We start from the raw sequence: 20,324 nt of genomic DNA, 5'->3' as shown, positions 1-20,324 counted from the left end.
CATGTTTTCATACATTAGAAAAAAAATCAATGCAGAACCCTGACTGTAAAAATAAAGCAGAAATCCAAGGAATGTAACTTAAAATAATGCGTATGTGAATGTTCAGGTACAGCTGCAGAAGACACAATGGAACAGATACTACCCTGACCCATGGGATCACCATGAACGTGAAAGGCAAATGCAGAATGATGGAGGTGATATGTACCGGAACTCAAGTACTGAGTGCACTGCCATCAACTTGGTCACGTTCCGAACAAAACAATATATAGCCTCAATTTATGGGGTACTTGTATTTCCAGAAAAATCACAGCACATTAAAAGTGTGCACAAATACTAGACATAAAAAGAATACTTCTTTCCTGAATAGACCTGGCTCCTACCTATTAAATTTGCAACATGCCTCCTGTCATTCTCATGGACAAAATATTCTCACATATTTTCAAAGTGCCACAGCGGAACCAGCACCACCTCCTGCCTCATGAGTCCTCAATAGTTCTGTGAGGCTAAAAGAATTTGGCTCAGCCTGGCTGGTCTGGGGCTCAGAGGTTACCAAAGGCTCCACAGTGAAGGCAAAATGTGAGCTGAGACGGTACCTAACAAGAACTTCTGCAGGCTCCGAATACTGGAGCTCTTTCAGACAGAACTGCTCACACACCCAACCTAGTTGATGGAGAACCAAGACATTGCAGAAGATTCTAGACCACTGTTAAATTTGTGGGGGGCAATTGTAATGGTTGGTTAAATTTTAGCAACCTCAGTAGGAACTAGGGAAGCCAGACTCTAACCCCAGAGCTCTGCAAGGATTTTATCAAGTGTATTCCACACCAACTGGGTGGTTTGTTGATTTCAAGTCTCCTTGTAAGCCTACTTGGTGATATAGTTCCTCAGTAACATTTCAAGCAGCAGATACATTAGCCGACACATTCAGAAGAAAAATGACTATCAGTACTGTCTGTGGCTTTTCTCTAAGCTCTAGAGTGTATGCCTCTCCTAGCTCTCGATTACATTCTTGGTCTTCTGATACCCTGGGCATATCTTAACCATGACGCTATGCTTAATAAACGTCTCTATTTGATTTGAAATCTCATCTTCCGTATTGAATCAACATAGCCCTGCATTTGTGCCTGCATGTGTTGGAGATGCTGTTCAAGCATCTGTCCAAATTAGCACACTTAGCTTCATTTCCTTCCTTGGGGGAATCCTGTAATTTTTCTTACTATAGAGGTTTTTTGAGAGGCCCTAATTGTTTATATTCCCTGTTGTGAACGAGTCCCTTGGAGCTGTTAACAAGTGACTCATTGTGAGTTAGACTAGATGATCTCTAAAATTCCTTCCCAGTTCCAACATTCTATGATTTTATAAGTGGGACATTAATTTCCCTAATTTCCAGGGAGCTAAAATGTCACTGGCACATATTGAGAATATAAAGCAGATTGTGGGGAACTGTCACATGCTTCCACATGCCACAGACAAGGCACTCTGGGAAGGGTGTTTAGGGACAAAGAGACTCCTCAGGGCTCCTGGTGATTAGACTTGGGTGGCGGTGGAGAAGACACTGCAGACTAGGTGGAACTTTTTAAATGTTTGCAGCAGGGAAGAAAGTCATACATTAGAAAAGCAGCTTTAGGTTGGGCATAGTAGGTAACACCTGTAATCCTAGCACTCTGGGAAGGTCAGGAGTTTGAGACCAGCCTGAGCAAGAGTGAGATCCCGTCTCTACTAAAAACAAAAACTGAGGCAAGAGGATCACTTGAGCCCAAGAGCTTGAGGTTGCTGTGAGCTATAGTGTCATGGCACTCTACTCAGGGTGCCAGAGTGAGACTCTGTCTCAAAAAAGAAAAAAAGGCACTAAAGAAGCTTGTCTGGTAGGCCAGGTGCGGTGGCTCATGCCTGTAATCCTAGCAGTTTGGGAGGCCGGGGCAGGTGGGTGGATTGCCTGAGCTCACAGGTTCAAGACCAGCCTAAGGCAGAGTGAGACCTTGCCTCTAAAAATAGCTGGGCATTGTGGTGGGCACTTGTAGTCCCAGCTACTCGGGAGGCTGATGCAAGAAAATCACTTGAGCCCAAGAGTTTGAGGTTGCTGTGGCTATGACTCCACAGTGCTCTACTGAAGGTGTCAAAGAAAGACTGTCTCAAAAAAAAAAAAAACACACACACACACAACAAAGCTTGAAAGCTTGCCTGGAAAAGTAAGAGATGTAAAGGTAAGTACAAAACAAAGTCATTAAAACATGAAGTTATACAGATTTGTGTAGCAGACAATGCTGATTAAATTCCACAAGATTATTTTGGACTAGGTAATTTTTTTTTTTTTTTAGATTAATGAGAGTTCAAACAATTAGGTTACAATGTGTTAGGTAAGGTCCCTGTTGTAATTGTATCCCACACTCAGGAGGGGTGCCATATACCCTCACATGCCTCTTAGATGGAAGCACACCAATCCCTCCCCCTCCCCCCAATTTGAATTGATTTTTTCCTCTTGTGTGGGCATGTAGCAGTTCATCTACTGGCTTTGTATTAGCATTGAACACATTGGATACTTGCTTTTCTATTCTTGTGATACTTTATTAAAGAAGATGTTTTCCAACTCCATCCAGGTTGACACAAAAGATGTAAAGTCCCCCTCTTTGTTTATGGCTGAATAGTGCACCTATACCACAGTTCATTAATCCACTCCTAGGTTGATTCCACATCTTGGCGATTAATGAATTTTTTTTCTTCTGGGTAGATGCCTGCAATGGGATTGCAGGATCAAATAGGGAATCTATTTTGAGTTCTTTGGGGATCTTCCATACTTCTTTCCAAAGAGGCCATATTAGTTAGCATCCCAGGTCTAGATAGTTTTACCATGTTTCCCCGAAAGACAGACCTACCTAAAAAATAAGCCCTAGCAGGATTTCTATGCATTTGTTAAATAGAAGCCCTACCCCAATAATAAGACCTAGTGATGGGCACACTGCATTTGGGTGTGGAGTGGTAAGGAAGTGATAGGACATCCTGCATTTGGGCGCGGCGCCGTAAGGAAGACCAGAATACCTTTTATCTGCCACAGCTCCTTTCTCCCAGCCCTTTGCACTTGCGCGGGTATGTGTGTGGTAACCGTGGTCGCAGGCATCCTATTGCACACGTGTGAATGGCTAGGGGAAAGGAGTTCACATATCACTAGCGCCAGCCCCACCAAGAAGGTTGGCTCCCCATCAGGTTCCAGAAGAAGATGACTTAACTCTATTTGAATAAATGTAGATTGTTGTATTATATTTAATAAAAATAAGACATCCCCTGAAAATCAGCCCTAGTGTGTCTTCTTGAGAAAAAATAAAGACAGTGTCTTATTTTCAGGAAAACACAGTAAACTAAAAATAAAACAAAAAAATCCACCTCATATGGCTTCCAAGACCCCCCAAAGTGAGCTTGCTGCTGACAAGTCCATCAGAGACCCTAACCCCATCATCATGGTCTGAGAACGACTTGGCCAAGCTATGGAAGAGGATGCAAGTTTGCAGGAAGAACGTGATTTCACAATTTTGCCATTTTCTATTTTCATGAAACATGCTGACCTAGGTTACTTTGATTTTTATTATTGGAAAATAAGACTATTTTCACCTTTTGTCTTATAAAAATATATACTGTTTTCACAGATCTACCGTCATCCCTGAGACACTCATCTTTACCAAATCTTTCAATCCAAAGCCATTGAATGTGTGAAAATTCCCATTTAGATGATCTCTAACTGTAATTAGAGATAATGTCATCACAATTAGGTATTCTTCTGTTCATCTTTTCCAATCTTTATTAGATTCCTGTACCTCCTTCATGTCTAGCTCTATTTCCAACTTCTTTTTCTCCATAGTTATCTCTATCCTATAAATTTCTCTTAGATTCTCTAAATTAACATTGGCTCATTCTGTTTCCTATTTTGTTATTTATCTTAGAAAATCTCCTTTTCCATTCCTTGATTATGTCTATACACATCCAATTTAAGGAGTTTGCCTCATTGCCTGTTCCATTAGATTCCGATCTCAAAATCAACCACATCTGATTTTTGTGCCACACAATTTTACACGTGGAGTTTTTTAAATACTTAGGCCTGGCATGGTGGCTCATGCCTGTAATCCTAGCATTCTTGGAGGCCAAGATGTGGATCGCCTCAACTGAAGAGTTTGAGACCTGCCTGAGCAAGAGTGGGACCCTGTCTCTACAAAAAAATAGACTAGCAGGGCATAGTGGTGGGCACCTATAGTCCCAGATGCTCAGGAGGCTGAGGCAGGAGTGCTTGAGCCCAGTAGTTTGAGGTTGCTATGAGCTAGGCTGATGCCCTGGCACTCTAACCAGGGCAACTGACTTGGTTGGACATAGTTCTACTTTATACCCCACATGGAAATCTGACACACTGAAAATTGGCTATAAAAGGATTTCAGTAAAACACAAAACAAATCCTACAGAGACTGCTTCCTTCCCCAGAAGTCCAAAGGCTCTGGGACTCTCACACTTTATTGTTGCTGTTACTGGAAATTTGCCTCAGCAAACCATCAACTGTAAGTTATTATAGGAGGATTCTTGCAATATAAAGCAATCGGCGCATGGAAGTTCTTATCTGTTTACATTTTTCCATTGCAGTTGAGAAAATGGGAGGAAAATGGAATCTATAAGAGAATCTAAAATATAAAAAATTAGAATATTGCACAAAGATGAAAAGAACAAAACATATTTAAAATACATTTGATAGAAAATGGAAGCAAACACCATTGGATGCATCCCTGTGAGAACAAAAAAAAAAGAGCAATGACTATAAAATAAGAGATGAAATACACAAATGTAAGGCAAGTCATAGGAGGGGAGAGAGCTAGGAATGGTTGTGAAGCAGGCAGAAATTAAAGCTGAATGAAACATGGAAAGGCTGTGATGGGACACACGAGCTTGAGTCACTAGGCCAAAATGTAGCAAAACATACCGTTAAAGTTTCAATGCTTGCATCACTATTGTACTTTTAATTATCATACTCTTAGAATAAGCTTTCATATCTGGTTGAGTGGCACCTTTCATTCTTCTTTTACCTAATACTTACAAGTAATTCCATACTTCCTTTCAATAACGATTTTCCAGATTTAATAAAATACCACTGTAAATTTATGCAAGCAAAATATACGCTAATTTGAAGGGAACATGTATATTTTACTTGCATAGAGTCGACTCATTATGTGCTCCCATTTCTTGAAGTCTTATTTCCTGCTCGCTAAGGTACAACATATTTTCATTAAATTCATTTCTATGTAGTTTAAGTTTACCTCTTATGTAGGACCCCAAAGCAACACTCTTAAAGGTAAAACACTAGGGTTGTTTGTGTTAAACCAGCATGGCCCCATCACCTTTATAGTTAACATTGTTTTAGAAATTTTACACAATAAACTATAACCTTTAAAAATGAGGGTAAGAATAAATGTTTAAAATAAGAAAACAGGCCAGATGCAGTGGCTCACACTTGTAATCCTAACAGTCTGGGAGGCTAAAGTGAGTGGATTGCTTGAACTCAGAAGTTCGAAACCAGTCTGGGCAAGATCAAGACTTCATCTCCACTAGAGATAGAAAAAATTAGCCAGGCATCATGGTGGGCACCTATAGCCGCAGCTACTTGGGAAGCTGAGGCAGGAGGATCACTTGAATGCAAGAGTTTGAGGTTGCCGTGAGCTATGAGGATGCCATGGTACTCTACCCAGGGTGACAGAATGTCTGTATATAAAGAAAAATATATATAATGAGCAGATGCTTAGAAATCTTCAAGAAAATCAGCTCAAACTTATAACAAATGGAAGAGTTTTGTAAGATTGGCAAGATGTATGATTAAATAGAATTATGGCTGTCATGTTCTTGGAGCAAACAGCAATGCTCAATTGGTAAATTTTTAATGTTATTTGCTTAGGTACTAAAAAGTAGGTTCACCTGCTATATTAGTACACATATGGGAGAACATCTCTATATGGCTGGAAGAGCAATTGATGGGCCAGGGGCCATGCACCTTTCCTGTTCTGCCAGATGTTGCCAAATGTCTCACCAATCTATGCTCCCACCAGTAGTACTCAGTACACGGTCACATGCAACTCAACAATGGGGCTATGTTCTGAGACATGTTAGACAATTTCATCATGGTGTGACCATCAGAGTGCACTTACACAAATCTAGACAGTAGATCCCACTACACACTAGGCTACCTGACATATTCTATTATTGCTAGGGCTACAAACTGTACAGCAAGTTACTAAAGACTGCAGACAGCTATAGCAATGGTATTTGTGTATCTAAACATAGAAAATGCTATGATTTCTTTTTTAATGGTACCTGTATAGGACATTTACCATGAATGGAGGTTACTGAGTACCCAGGGTGAGTCAGTAAGTACGTGGTGAGTGAACATGAAGGCCCGGGATGTTCCTGTATACTGCTGTAGATGTTTTAAATGTCTCAGGTCAGTTTGAAGACACTTCTGTAGACTTTATAAAAACACTAAATTTAAAAAATATGTTTTCCCTCAATAATTAAGCTCAGCCTGCTGTAAACTTCTGTACATTATAAACATTTAAATTTTCTTCTACTTTTTGACTCTTACAGTCAACTTAAACTCTAAGTCACTTAAATACTAACACTGCACATCTGTACAGAAAATTTTTTCTATATAACATTCTATAGCTTTCTCCTGTTAAGATTTTTACTTTTGGCCTATAATTCTAGCACTCTGGGAGGATGAGGCAGGTGGATTGCTCAAGTTTAAGAGTAGACTGAGCAAGAGTGAGACCTCATCTATAAAAAAATAGTTGTGGTTGGTGCCTGTAGTCCCAGCTACTTGGGAGGCTGAGACAAGAGGATCGCTTGAACCCTAGAGTATGAGGATGCTGTGAGCTATGATGCCACAGCACTCTACCAAGGGTGGGTGACAAAGTGAGACTATCTCCAGAAAAAAAATTTTATTTTAAGCTTTGTTTTTTAACTAAGATACACACAAATTAGCCTCAATCTACACAGGGTCAGAATCATCAATATCATCATATTTCATCTCCATGTTTTATCCCACTGGAAGGTCTTTAGGGGCAGTACCATGCATGGAGCTGTCATCTCCTATGACAATGCCTTTTCTGGAATACCTCCCAAAGGACCTGCCTGAGGCCATTTTACAATTATTTTTTATAAAAAGTACAGTCTAAAATAATGGAAAAGTATAATTTAGTGAATATATAAACCAGTAGCAAAGTCATATTATACATTAGGTATATAATTACATGTGCTATACTTTTATGTACAATTGGCAGTTTACATCAGCATCACTGCAAACACATGAATAATCGGTTGCACTACAACATCACTAGGCAATAGGAATTTTTCAGCTCCACTGCAATCTTACAGGACTGTTGTCGTATATGTCACCCACTGTTGACTGAAATATCACGGGGTTCATTACTTTACATGCTAATTTTCAAGATGATACTACTCCAAAGACCAAGACACACCTTTATGCTTGCCAGAAGTACCTGTACGCTTGCCACAAGTTCAAAAACACTTTGAGAAGTCTATTTAAGCAAAATTTTGAACAGAGACAATTACATGGCCTGGTTCTTTTTCTGCCAGAGATGAAAATTTGTGCCTTCTATGGCTCCATTGGATAAGTGAAAAATACTCAAACTCCTCCATGTTCTTGTTGAGTCTATCACAACTCATTAGTTCTATACATCCGTGTATGTGGTTCTGTATACATATTAAGTGATATGCATGCTTTTCTCACTGTGGTGCTTGGATCATTTATAAGCTCCATAAAAACTGAAAGGAAAAGTTCAGAATAACCATAGCAATGGTGTCAGGAGAGAAAATAGATGAACAAACAGGAAGACATAGCTTATAAAATGAGCAAGAAGGTAGCACATCATTGTGATCAGTATTTCAGGGAAGAAACCACGAATGCTGTGAAAGCAATATAGAAATATGCCCCCAAAGTCCTAACTGATCAGTTTGTTAAAACCTTAGCTGGTAAGTCAAAAATGATGTAATTAAAATTGTACTCCACTCAGCTGAAAGCAGAGACTGTAATATTGTCTTTCAGCCAACAATGGAAGAAACTCAGTCCCAGTTTCTTTCCACAAGAACTTTGGGTTTTTAGCTGGGTGCAGGGGCTCATATCTGTAATCCTAGCACTCTGGGAGGGCAAGGCAGGAGGATCAGGAGTTCAAAATCAGCCTGAGCAAGAGGGAGACTCATCTCTACTAAATAGAAAAATTAGCCGGGTATGGTGTCAGGCACCTATAGTCCCAGATAAGCAGGAGGCTGAGGAGTTTGAGGTTACTGGGAGCTAAACTGAGGCCATGGGACATGGTAGCCTCTGGTAGCCTCAGATTCTATCTCAAAGAAAAAAAGCCAGACTGAATTTTACCATATGACATCTCAGGCCTAGAACTGATTGTGAAATTGCTACTGTGACCTGTATCAGCAATATACACTATCCAGGCTGGAAACTGTTTGCACTAGAGTTGCGTTTCCATGCAAGTTTGAACTAAGCCATGTCTGGGTTTAGCCAATGATGGGCAGCCAGTGGGCAAAAGCAGAGCTGTGGAGAAAGGGTCTGGAAACCTATGATCAGGGGATAAGGACAGCATGTCTGGAAGGAAGTAGCAAGATAAACTTGGGTATAACCGAAGTCTCCAATTAATTATGAGTGGAGTCCAGATTGGAACCTATGAACCCAGTTTCCATGGCAATCCCCAAGTCAGGCTTAGGGAATAGTCATATTTGAGGTCTGCAAAGAAGGAATCAAAGATGATTCCAGTATCTGAGATTGGAAGAACCACAGTACTGCTCATACAGGGGTGGCAGGGGGGACCTTGCTGCAGCTAACTAGTCATGAGATTTAGCTTTTACTGGCGAGCAGGCAGATGCAGCTCTCCTTAAAAGGCCAAGAACATCTACAAATCAGTGGCAAGATTGTTGGGATGCCTATAAACAGGTCTGTATTAGTAGTGGTAAGCCCAGAATAGAAAAATACAGGAAGGGTCAGCTTGTCTGTCGTATGTAAAGTCTGTAAAAGAATAAGACCATCTTGAGTAATAAGAAGCTATTTAAAATAAATCAGAACAAAAAGTGCCATTGAGAACAGTATGGTGAATATATAATATTTAATGAAAATAGTTCTATGTATTTCTGAACATGAAGATATGTTTCTAACAGCAAATAAAAGTACTGCTATTAAAATATGCTGTTGGATCATTAGCAAAAATGAGTTGTCTTAGCACAAGAAACAGGGTGAAACACATTGCAAGTGACAGGGGACAGGTGATTCCCACAGGGGCAAAAAGAACTGAAATGGTCTGAATACATACACAGCCCTCTTCTCAGGTGAATGGGAAGTAGCTGCCAAGTAACTCCTCAGCAAAAGTTGTTCCAAACTTATTTAAGAAGCAACAAGGAAATGAACAATGTAATCAATCTTAAGCGAGCAATTGGAAGAATATTCTGTGGATGAGTAGTTGAAGTAGGGTTAGGGAATCTGGATTAGACTTATGTTTAAACCCAGGAAGGGTCCTTAAGAGATCTCTATTAAATTCAAAGACTCAGAAAGCAGAAACACCTCTGGTGTCCTTCAGACACCAGGAATCCCGTGAAACTGTTGGTAACAGCTACACATGTTCACGTGTCTATGGTTGGCCTCTGTGGGTCTGGATGCCCAAAGGCTTAGACAAAATGCATCTCCTAACCTTTAGGCAGTATTTGGCCCTATCCAATGGAGCTATGCTGATCCCTTCTGTAAGGTAGAGCACAGTGGCAGCAACTGCACACTCATCTAGGTATATGAATCAGGACTTCTTTCAGAAGTCTCTGAAATATTTCTGAGATATTCAGGTCCAAATGAGATCAGGCTTTGTGGATAACTAACAACAATTATGAGTCTATTATGTTAGCATTCCAAGTTATATATAAAATCAGCACATTGTACCCCATAAATGCATTAATGTACAGTTATTATTTAATAAAAAAAGTTTGAAAAAAATAAAAAACTAAACCTATTATGAATCTAGTTATCCATGACAAAATCAAATGTAAAATGGCTGGGCATGGTGGCTCATGCCTGTAATCCTAGCACCCTGGGAGGCCAAAGTGGGCAAATTGCTTGAGCTCAGGAGTTCAAGACCAGCCTGAGCAAGAGCCAGACCCCTTCTCTACTAGAAAAATTAGTTGGGTTGTTTTGGGCACCTGTATCCCCAGTTACTAGGGAGGCTGAGGCAAGAGGATGGCTTGAGCCCAAGAGTTTGAGGTTGCTGTGAGCTGTGATGCTATCACCTTCTATCAAGGAAGCCACAGTGAGATTGTCTCAAAGAAAAAAAAACTGAATGAAATGATGTTTAATAGTTTGAAAATTTGATCCCCAGTATGGGGGGGGAATTAAATCTTAGTGTTCTTGAAGTAAAGTCAATACAGATGGGTTCCCAACTTTTGATGGTTTTACCTGTCATTTTGCAACCTTACCATGGTACAAAAATGATGGTCATTCTGTAGAAACCATGTGAGTACCCATACAACCATTCTGTGTCCCCCTTTCAGTACAGTACTCAGCTAATTACATGAGAGTCAACACTATTATAGGCTTTGTGTTAGATGATTATGCCCAACTGTAGGCCAATGCAAGTGTTCTGAGCACATTTAAGGCAGGCTAGGCTAAGCTATGATGTTCGTTAGCTTAGGTGTATTAAATGCCTTTTTTATGTCTGATATTTTAACTTATGATGGGGTCTTTATTGGGACGTAGCCCCATTGTAAGTTGAGCAGCATCTGAAATATGAAAATAGATTTTCGCTGGAATTTAATGTCCATCTCATAAATGTGTTAGAAAAATGCCAATTTCCAGATAGAACAGCAAACTCAAGAAGTAAAAACAAATGGACCTTTACTAAGTATTCAATAGATTTTAAAATTCTATGATTTTTTAGTTCAGAGGCCAGAGTAATAGATCATGAAATAGGTTAAAGGAACAGAAGGAAGAAACCCTACCTTGAGCTTGCAGAGATGAATTCACAAAACCCAAGCCATGTCATTTTGCTTATAAAACATTTTAGAATATTTTGTCCTTTAAATATTGTCACTTAGCCAGAGTTTACAAATGTCAGTGGTCATACTATGTCATATTGCTTTGAATCCCTTTAAATTAATATAATTCAGACATGTCAGGGCATAAAACATTCTCATAGCCAGTAAAATGATAAAGATTTTACAAATCAGTTTTCTCTCCTCTTCTACCCTTCAAAAATACATATTCTGACAAGGATACCCTCTGTTTATGAGTCTAATGACTGGAATCAGTGACAAAAAAATATAAGACTGAGCCAAAAATTTCAATAAAAGATTTTTCTTGAGCTTTGAAATTAGCTAGTTCTCAACTGTGTAAGACAGCTTATGACAATTAACATAAAAACCAGCATAAGCACCTCTCCTTGAATATAGAAGAAAAACAAAAAACAATTTCAACAGTGGTAGTACCTTTATAAATTATTGTAAATATAATTGCTCACCAACATATATACCCCCACGTGGTTTTCTTGTAGATTTCAAAGCACTGTCATTTTTATGCCTTTGCTAATGAGAATACCTAAGAAGAATTTAGCTGATTGGGTCTTTTGAAAGTTATGGTAAAAATGGATATGATTTAGATGAAACACTTTGATGGACAATGGCTCCATGGAAATCGCCATTAGGATGGTGATAACGAGATTCAAAATTAATCTAATTTGGCAAATATTTATTTGTTTTATGTAAGGCTATAGAGGTATTCTAAATTTGAGGAGACACAAAGATGAATGAGACAAATTTCTTTCTCTCAAAGTCAGCACAGCAGCAAGGTGAAACCAGGGATGTAAACTCTATAAAACAAGTGTAAATCACAGTGCTAGAGCATCTCCACATGCCAAAAATAAAATAAAATAAACATTCCTATTGATTAGGGGACCGGAGAAGACCTCCAGAGAAGGCAGCATTTAAAGAAATCCTTCAAGGGAAAGATATGGGAGAGACCAGAAGAGAAGTGAGAAGTGTGGGTGTGTTCCCAGAATAAAGGAATCGAGCAGACCACACAGAGCGGCAAAGTGGGAGATAAGCCCAACCCGAGTGTCTGGGGCTAACTGTGTAAGGCTATCAAGCCGTCCAACTGAGGGCTGGCACTATTCTGCAGGCAACAAGGGAAAAGCACAGGGTTTTGAGCAAAGAAGTGATGTGATTAGATCTGTGTTTTAGGCCAAGCACTCAGGCAGCCGTGTGTGGGGTGGATGGCAGCCAGGAGTGCCTGACTCAGGAGGCCAATTCCAGAGATTGTTGCAAGATTCTAGGTGAGAGCATATGAGAGCAATGGGAATAGTAAGTGGGGAACGGGAATAGTAAGTGGGGAATGGCCAGAGGGAAATGAAGTGAGGCACCAGGTACAAAGTCAGGTGGCAAATAAAAAGCAACAGGAGTTAGAGACCCTATTGGTGACTCAGAGGAAAGGGCAGAAGGGATGAAGCCTGACGTTCTTTACTGCTTACCCAGAAGTAATTTCAGACTTACACAAAAGTTACAAAAATTACAAGTCATTCTCATAGTTCTTCACCCAAATTTTCCAAATTTAATCACATCTGCTTTATATTCTCTTTCTCTCCTCCTTCCCAACCCATATCATATCGTTTTTCTGAGAAATCTCTTTGATCTCTAAAAACTTACAATGACGAGAATTCTGATCCTTGGGGTATTCAGTGTGGCAAAAGTGATGAAGGGGGTGAAAATAAAGGAAGAAAAGTCGAGTGGGCAAGGGGCCACCAAGTGGAAAGAAGCTGGAAAGGAACACAAAACCACCGTGGAAACTCTTACACGTATTTCAGCGCTGGATATTCCTCCTTGGACTAGAAATGTTACCCCTTTCTAACAAGATCAAACTCAGAGAATCACAGTTGGAACAGTGAATGAGGAGGGCTGTCACCTCTCCAGCCAAACAGTCTATGATTAGATATAGTTGCTGATCAACTTAGACATTAACCTAGGTCTGTATTCTCCCTCCAAATCTGGGTCATTCATTCAGCAAATATACATTAAGGCTTAATTTTTCTTTTTAAATTTCAGATTCATAGGAAAGTACAGATGATTATGTTACATTGTTTGCATTTGTTAGGTAGAGTCCAAGTGGTAGTTGTGTCCCTCACTCAGGAGGTGTGCCATATATTCCTACATTGTACCTGTTAGGTGAGAACACACCAAACCCATTCCCCTCCTTTCCTCTCCACCTGCCCTCCTCTCCCATTTGAATGTTTTTCTCTCATGTGGGCATGTAGTTCATCTATTGGTTTCATATTAGCATTGAGTACACTGGATACTTGCTTTCCCATTCTTAGACCTTACTACGTAGAATCTTCTCCAACTCCATCCAGGTTAATATAAAAGCTGTATTTTAGATCATTGGGAAAGCTGTTGAGGAACGCACTGTAAATTCTTGCAGTGAAGAAGGCCATAGTGCCCATATACACGGTGGGCTCCAAAAAAAAATTGAAAGGACAGAAAGGCTTATGAGAAGCACAGTGCCACTACTACGTTTTACAGGAATAACTTTAGGGATTTTCCCCTGAGGTGGCTGTTTGGCCCCAGCAGGAATGCTGGTACAGTTAGAGCGCAGTCCTTGATGCCTACAGCCCATAGTGCCGTATTTGTCTTGAATCTTTCTTGTGTTTCTACATGTGGTAATTAAAATAATGCTGCTATTGCTATTTTTGTGACTGTATATTGCTCTGAGTTTCAAAATGAAAGCTTTAATCTATAATCGCACACCAAGGCTCTTGAGCAAAGGATATGATCTTTATTCATAAAACCATTCCCTCAAGTAACCATTCTATATGGGTTAGATTAAGGGAGGGAAGAAAGAGGAGGGGGACTAAGGAGGAGGGAGGAGAGGAGGAAATATGAATAAAATTGCCTTTGCCAACAATGAACTTGTAGTTACAGCAGGCAAGGAAAATGGATGTGCTCTAAGAATTCCTCAGGGCTAAAGCAATCGTTATTTTTACATTTTCAACCTCTAATTTGAGATCTCTTATAAAAATCAAGCCACACAGTCCTAGAATAGTAGGGGGCTTCATACAGCATCAAGCATAACGCGATGACTACCACCCATCCTATGGAAAATGGAGACAACAAAACATCTCGTCCTCTATCTGCAGACACAACTATTCCTATATCTCCTAGGTCAAAGAATTGATTCTAATGTGGAGGGAGCAGTGGAAAAAAAAAAAAAAAACTTAGAGGAATGAGATTGTTCATCTTCTTTCATCTTCTTTGCTTAATGATTTTAACCTTTCCTGCTAAAACAGGGAGGAAGTTCTTTCTCATAACTCACCCCTAACAACTCCCATTGTAGTTCAGGTTGACATCCCTTGAAACCTATTAATATATTCCATGGAGAGAAAGGACGGCTAGTTACTGTCTTCTGGACAGTCCTCATTCAGGCACTGAAAAATCCTGACCAAATAACTATCAGCCTCCTTTGCAGATGTAATCATTTTAGGTTTTGTGACCTTTGCTAATAAGTCCTATTTTTCAAGCTTTTGTTCATTTTTTTGTCATTAGTTACACTGTTGCATAAAGATCAGCACATAAACCCTTTGAAAAAGTGAAAAACTCAAATAATTCATTCCAACAAATAAAATGCTAATGCTGTTGCTATGTAGCAACGCTGGGTTCATGAGATGCCTTTGCTCAGCGTACCATCTGCAGACCTCCTCCTTTTATCCCACCAGCCAAGGAACATTTTAAAGGGTGGAATGTGTCACAACCCATTTATTTTCGCTAAATACCAAATCACGTCTCTTGTTTTCTGCCAGACAAAATGAAGTTTGTCACACTAGGACTAATAGTTCTTAATGAGGATTATGTTCTTTATGATTTTTTTTTGAAAACATTCTCCTAAGAGACACATTTGCAATTTGAGTAATTGTTTAATTAATGACTCAACAGCAATTTGATACAAAACACAAATAGTCTTTAGCACAGATTCTAAATAATCACGGCTGTTATTTTGAGCCAACTGGGCTGAATTTTCATTCTGAGACATGTCAGTAAGATAATTCCTTATAAGCTTTGACAACTCTGGGCGAAATTGTGATACAAAGAAAGTAAGTTTATCCTTTCAGTTTATCTTATCACCTATGGTAATAAGAACTGTGCCCTCCAACCTGTAACAGGCTCTCAGAACACTCCAGTCCATTTGGGGTATAAGGACACCTCAACTGCCCTCCCCCCATCACCACCCTTTGATTGCTGTAGTTGGACTTTCTAGAGTAGTGGTCCATACAGGTGGATTTGACTAAATCCCCCTATTTCCCCAAGATAACTCTTCTGGGTGTTAACTAGTCTAAATCAATTGACCAACACTAGTGTCTTATAGATTCTTTAGGAGAAAATATTTAATGCTATGATCTTAAGGAGTTATTTTAATTGGGAAATATTCTTTGACCACTAATAGAGACATTTAAGACTATATATGGTTTTTAAAAACTCATTTCAATTGTGAATTATGTTACAATCAACATTCAAGTGCAGATGTCTTTTTGGTCAAATGGCTTTCTTTGGGCAGATACCCAGTACTGGGGATTCTGGATACAACGGCAGGTGTACTTTTAGTTTTTCAAATTTTTTTGTGAGACAGAGTCAGTTTTTCACCCTCGGTAGAGGGCCATGGCATGGCTCATAGCAACCTCAAACTTATGGTCTCAAGTCTCAGCCTTCCAAGTAGCTGGAACTATAGGTACTCTCCACAATGCCTGGCTATTTTTAGAGATGAGGGCCTCACTGTAACTCAGGCTGGTCTCAAACCTGTGAGCTCAGCTGGTCCACCCACCTTGGCCTCCCAGAGTGCTGGGATTACAGGTGTAAGCCATTATGCCCGGCCCTACTTTTAGTTCTTTAAGGAATCTCCATGTGGTTTCCCAGAGAAACGGTACTAATTTGCACACACCAACATTGTATAAGCTTTTCTCTATGTATATTCTTTTCTCTATGCCGCCATCTATTGTTGTTGGACTTCTTAAGAACAGCCATTTCTGACAGGGGTCTCCCCATAACACTTTGAAATAAAACTCATTTCATGAATATCCAAATTTAGCCACACATCTTTTCTATAGCTTCATTGCACGGTATGGATATCACGTTAGCACTTTCCAGACAAGCCTCACGAACAGATAAGCAAATTTCTTCCTCTTGCTAGATTCATCATTTATTAACATTGAACTCAGGGTCAACAGGCCCATGACTCATTTCTGAATGAAGCTAACACAACACATGTTTTTCTCCACATAGTACAATCTATAAGCCTTCCTGCACTTGGGAACACTAACACATTAGCACTATGCTTGGGGACCATTCTAAACGGTAAAACCAAAAAGGCACAAAAATGTGAAAAACTACTAACTAGACCCTGGAAAGGACACTTGTTTATAGTACAGGAACTGAAACACGAAGGCAAGAGTCTTTCTGTCACTTGGAAACGTATACATAAGACAACTCTAGTCCTGAGACATGTCAATAAGATAATTTCTTATAAGCTTTGACAACTCTGGGCAAACTTGTGATACATGCTGCTCTGGGCATGACTGCTAATGACCATAAACTCTTGCAAACGCCAATTTGGATGCTAAAAATTTTAGTGAATAGGTAAATTTGTAAACATGGAATCTGAATAATGAGGATTATTTACCACATCCTCATTTGACAGAACAGGTAGACAGGATAAATGATTTGCTTAAGGTAACTAGGCTAGTAAAAAAGTCAATCTCCCAGGCTCTGTGGGTCTAAGTCCTAAATATACGCAATTACGCCATCACGCTTTGCACATGTCTTTCATCATGAATGCCACCCTGTGGCATGACAACCTCTGTCTGGTGGTCTTAATGAAAAGTGAGAAGTATTGGATGTTCCCAAAATGTATATACTGCAGAACACTGATCTTTTCACTTAGAAATATATTCTAGCCCCTGCTCTACTCTATGGAGAAGTAGAAGCCTTCCTTCTCTGGGCAGTCCAAACTCCTCGTATTGCGCGGTAAGAGGTATTACAATGGATTTGAAGTTGCAGACCTGGTTTTCAAAGCCACTCCTAACCAGTACTGGTTAGGTGACCCTAACACTCTCAGATTCCTCCGTAAAACAGAGATTGCAATGCTAATTTCATAGGACTATCCTAAGGAATAAAGTGAGATAAGCCAGAATAAGCACATGAAAACTGACACCCATTACTCTTCAGAATTTGTTTGGGATGGAGGATGCCTCCCAGAACTTACTCAGCGAAGGGATTTTTCATCACTTGATTTGTGTGTGCAGGCTCTTAAAAAGCAAAAAAAAAAAACCTTCTTACCATCCTAAGTAGCAGCCATGTTGTCCCGTGGAACTCTTAGGCTTTGTTCTAACTTGATCCCTCTTTCTCAAGAGCAGAAAATATGCCTGGGGCATAGTTGCTCACGGGTTGAGCTTCTGAAATTCTATAGTCAAACACAGCTCAAAAGACAAACCCTAACTCCACTTAGAATTAAAGCTAAGTCTGCCACGAACAGTTGCTTCTCAACTTCAACCTCTTTAAAAAGCACTTGTGTTTTGATTTTCAATTCTAGTTCAGAAATCACTCCATCTGGTCTGGCCAATCGGAATGCAGCAGCAGCAGAAATTTAGTATATCTTATTTATATATACTTATAATACCAGAGGATGTGTTAATGTAAAAAAAAAAAATGAAACAAGTTTTGAAATAAATCAGGCAAAAAGATGGAAAGATTGCATGACTGGGTCTTTAAACCCAGAGGGTTTGGGGGTGACAGGAAATGAAAGTATCTTCAAGGAAAAGGCCACAATAGCTGTTCGTAGTGATGCCAAAGGAATTTTTGCCTCATAGTAGGCAAGGTTAAAAATAATGGCGATGGTTTAAAATACAAAACCCACCAGGCAAGGAGACATACCCCCATCGCTTGTTTTACCTACATCTTCTCTGTAATGGAAGGATCCTAGGTTTCTCCAATCAGCTCTTCCCTATGCCTGTGTGATTGTAATACTCTCAGTATCCTCTGACTCCAAGGATTTGGATTTGAATCTACATTCCTCAATTCACTGTGTGCTCTGGGCAACTGACTTCATCCCACTGAGCCCAAGGCTTGACCTCTAAAACAAGGCAAATATCAGCATTGCATCATTGTAAGAACTGACACTGGAAAACAGGCGCTACAAGAGAGGGCTCAAATAATCGTAATTTGTTCCTTCTAAACTGAAGAACTGTTGATTGCCAATAAATATTTGAGATAATTTTCTTCATGAAAACATGTTTATCATGCCAGGTACCATGCTAAATTCTGTTAAGTCAGAAATCCTCTGACTATGTGTTTTAGGAGTGGGAGGTTTGATGGAGAGGGACCATAACATCCATGGATGTCTCTTTAGAGATGTATAGACACTATTTTGTGTCATAAATTTGATACATTCACAAGGTCTACAGCTATACCACTCTGTACATGTGCCAGCTCATCTGATATGTTAGCAAGGGCTGCCCTCTTACAGTGCCCCCCAAAAGAAATCAAATACTACTTCAATAAAACCTTCCATCAGGCTACCTTCTCTGCACATCCCACAGTGTGTTTCCCCTCAGACAGCTCCACCAGAAGGTTGGCCCACAGAGAGGGGAAAGGGGTCTGGCTTTGAAAAGCCTTTGATGGGAAGACAAGAAAACACGGATACCCCGGGGCACAACACCTGAAAGTCTGCCAAAGCTAGTTCTAGCACTCTTAGTGGGGCCATCATAAAAGAATGAGTCCTCAATATATGAACTATGAGAAGAAAACAACCAAAAAGCCTTCTGCAACAGATGTGTTCAACCAGCGAGAAGATACCTATAAAAGAAGCATTTTATACTCTACGTTCTTATTGTACCACTTGTTCATTTAACAAGAATTAATGTTCTTTCCCACTCTGCACTGCCCCCACCAAGAAAACACCCCCCCCCCCAAAAAAGAAAACCAAATTAACATTGACTTTTTCATTTCATAAACATTTGTTGGAATCCTACCATAGATGTATCACATAGATACCAGGAAGAAACCAGATACCTAGTCTTACTTTCTGTTCTCCAGAAATGTTCCTACAGAGTAGGGAAATTACGATACACAAATGAATGTTTTAATTCCATAGAAGTGAAGAGCAGTGCTATGAAGAAAAGATCACTTCTCAGCATGGTCAAAGGTGGCCTCTTGGAGGATGGGCTTTAACCAACGAATGGGATTTCAATCATTAGCACAAAATAGGAAACCTAAGAACTTTTGGTCTCGGAAGATGCTTATTAAGTCCTCCCTGTGTTGTGAGTTACCTGTGAATGTTCCCTTCTTGTCTCCCAGTCTAGGTTCTCACCTCCTGCATGGGCATAGAGTCTGTCTCCCTAATACAGTCAATAGCACATAGCTTCGTGGGCATGCATCAAGTGACTGATCTTTTCATTCCAGATCACCTATAATCAGTGACCCTCACTACCTTGCAAAGTATCCAATTCATCTCCTCCACCCTGAAACTCTTCCATATGCACTTCATGCAGGGCCAGCCTAATGTAAGGAATACCTGAAGGTATTTTACCCTCTAAGATCCAGAGAAGAAAACCTCACACTCTTGACATAAAAGTGCTTACATTGGAATCATGCAGGTGCCCTCCAAATCCCAAAGAGCTTAGGACATGTCTGTGGGCCAATACCTAAGTACATCATTATAGATGTGACTTGTGTGCCTCCATCTTCTATGTTCTTTGAGATTTCTTCTTTAAAAGACTGTTTTCTCTTAATAAAATAAATAAATAAATAAATAAATAAAAGACTGTTTTCAAACGGGTCTTCCGCATCTTTCACCAGGAGATAGAGTCCTAGGTTTTGACCTAGGTGACACCACTTACCTTCCTTGCTAGAATTTTCTCAGAGGGTCAGATTCTAACCCACTCCCCTTTTTCTGAGAAAGTCTCACTCTTTTGCCCTGGGCAAAGTACCAGAACATCATAGCTCACAGTAACCTCACATTTGGTTGCTCACCTCAAGTGATCCTCGTGCCTCAGCCTCCCGAATAGCTGGGACTATATACACCTGCCATAATGGCTGTCTAGCTTTACTATTTTTAGTGGAGATGGGGGTCTCATTCTTGCTCAGGCTGGTCTCCAACTCCTCAGCTCAAGAAATCCACCCACCTTGGCTTCCCAGAGTGTTAGGATGACAGGCATGATCCACTGCGCCCAGCTCAAACCCTGTTTCAGGATTGTTTTCATTTCTAAGGTATTATA

The sequence above is a fragment of the Otolemur garnettii genome, unplaced genomic scaffold (assembly GCF_000181295.1).
Source record: "Otolemur garnettii isolate 467f Iridium unplaced genomic scaffold, OtoGar3 scaffold00019, whole genome shotgun sequence".
NCBI lineage: Eukaryota > Metazoa > Chordata > Mammalia > Primates > Galagidae > Otolemur > Otolemur garnettii.
The sequence above is the reverse complement of the archived record's forward strand: the minus strand, read 5'-3'. Positions refer to the sequence as shown.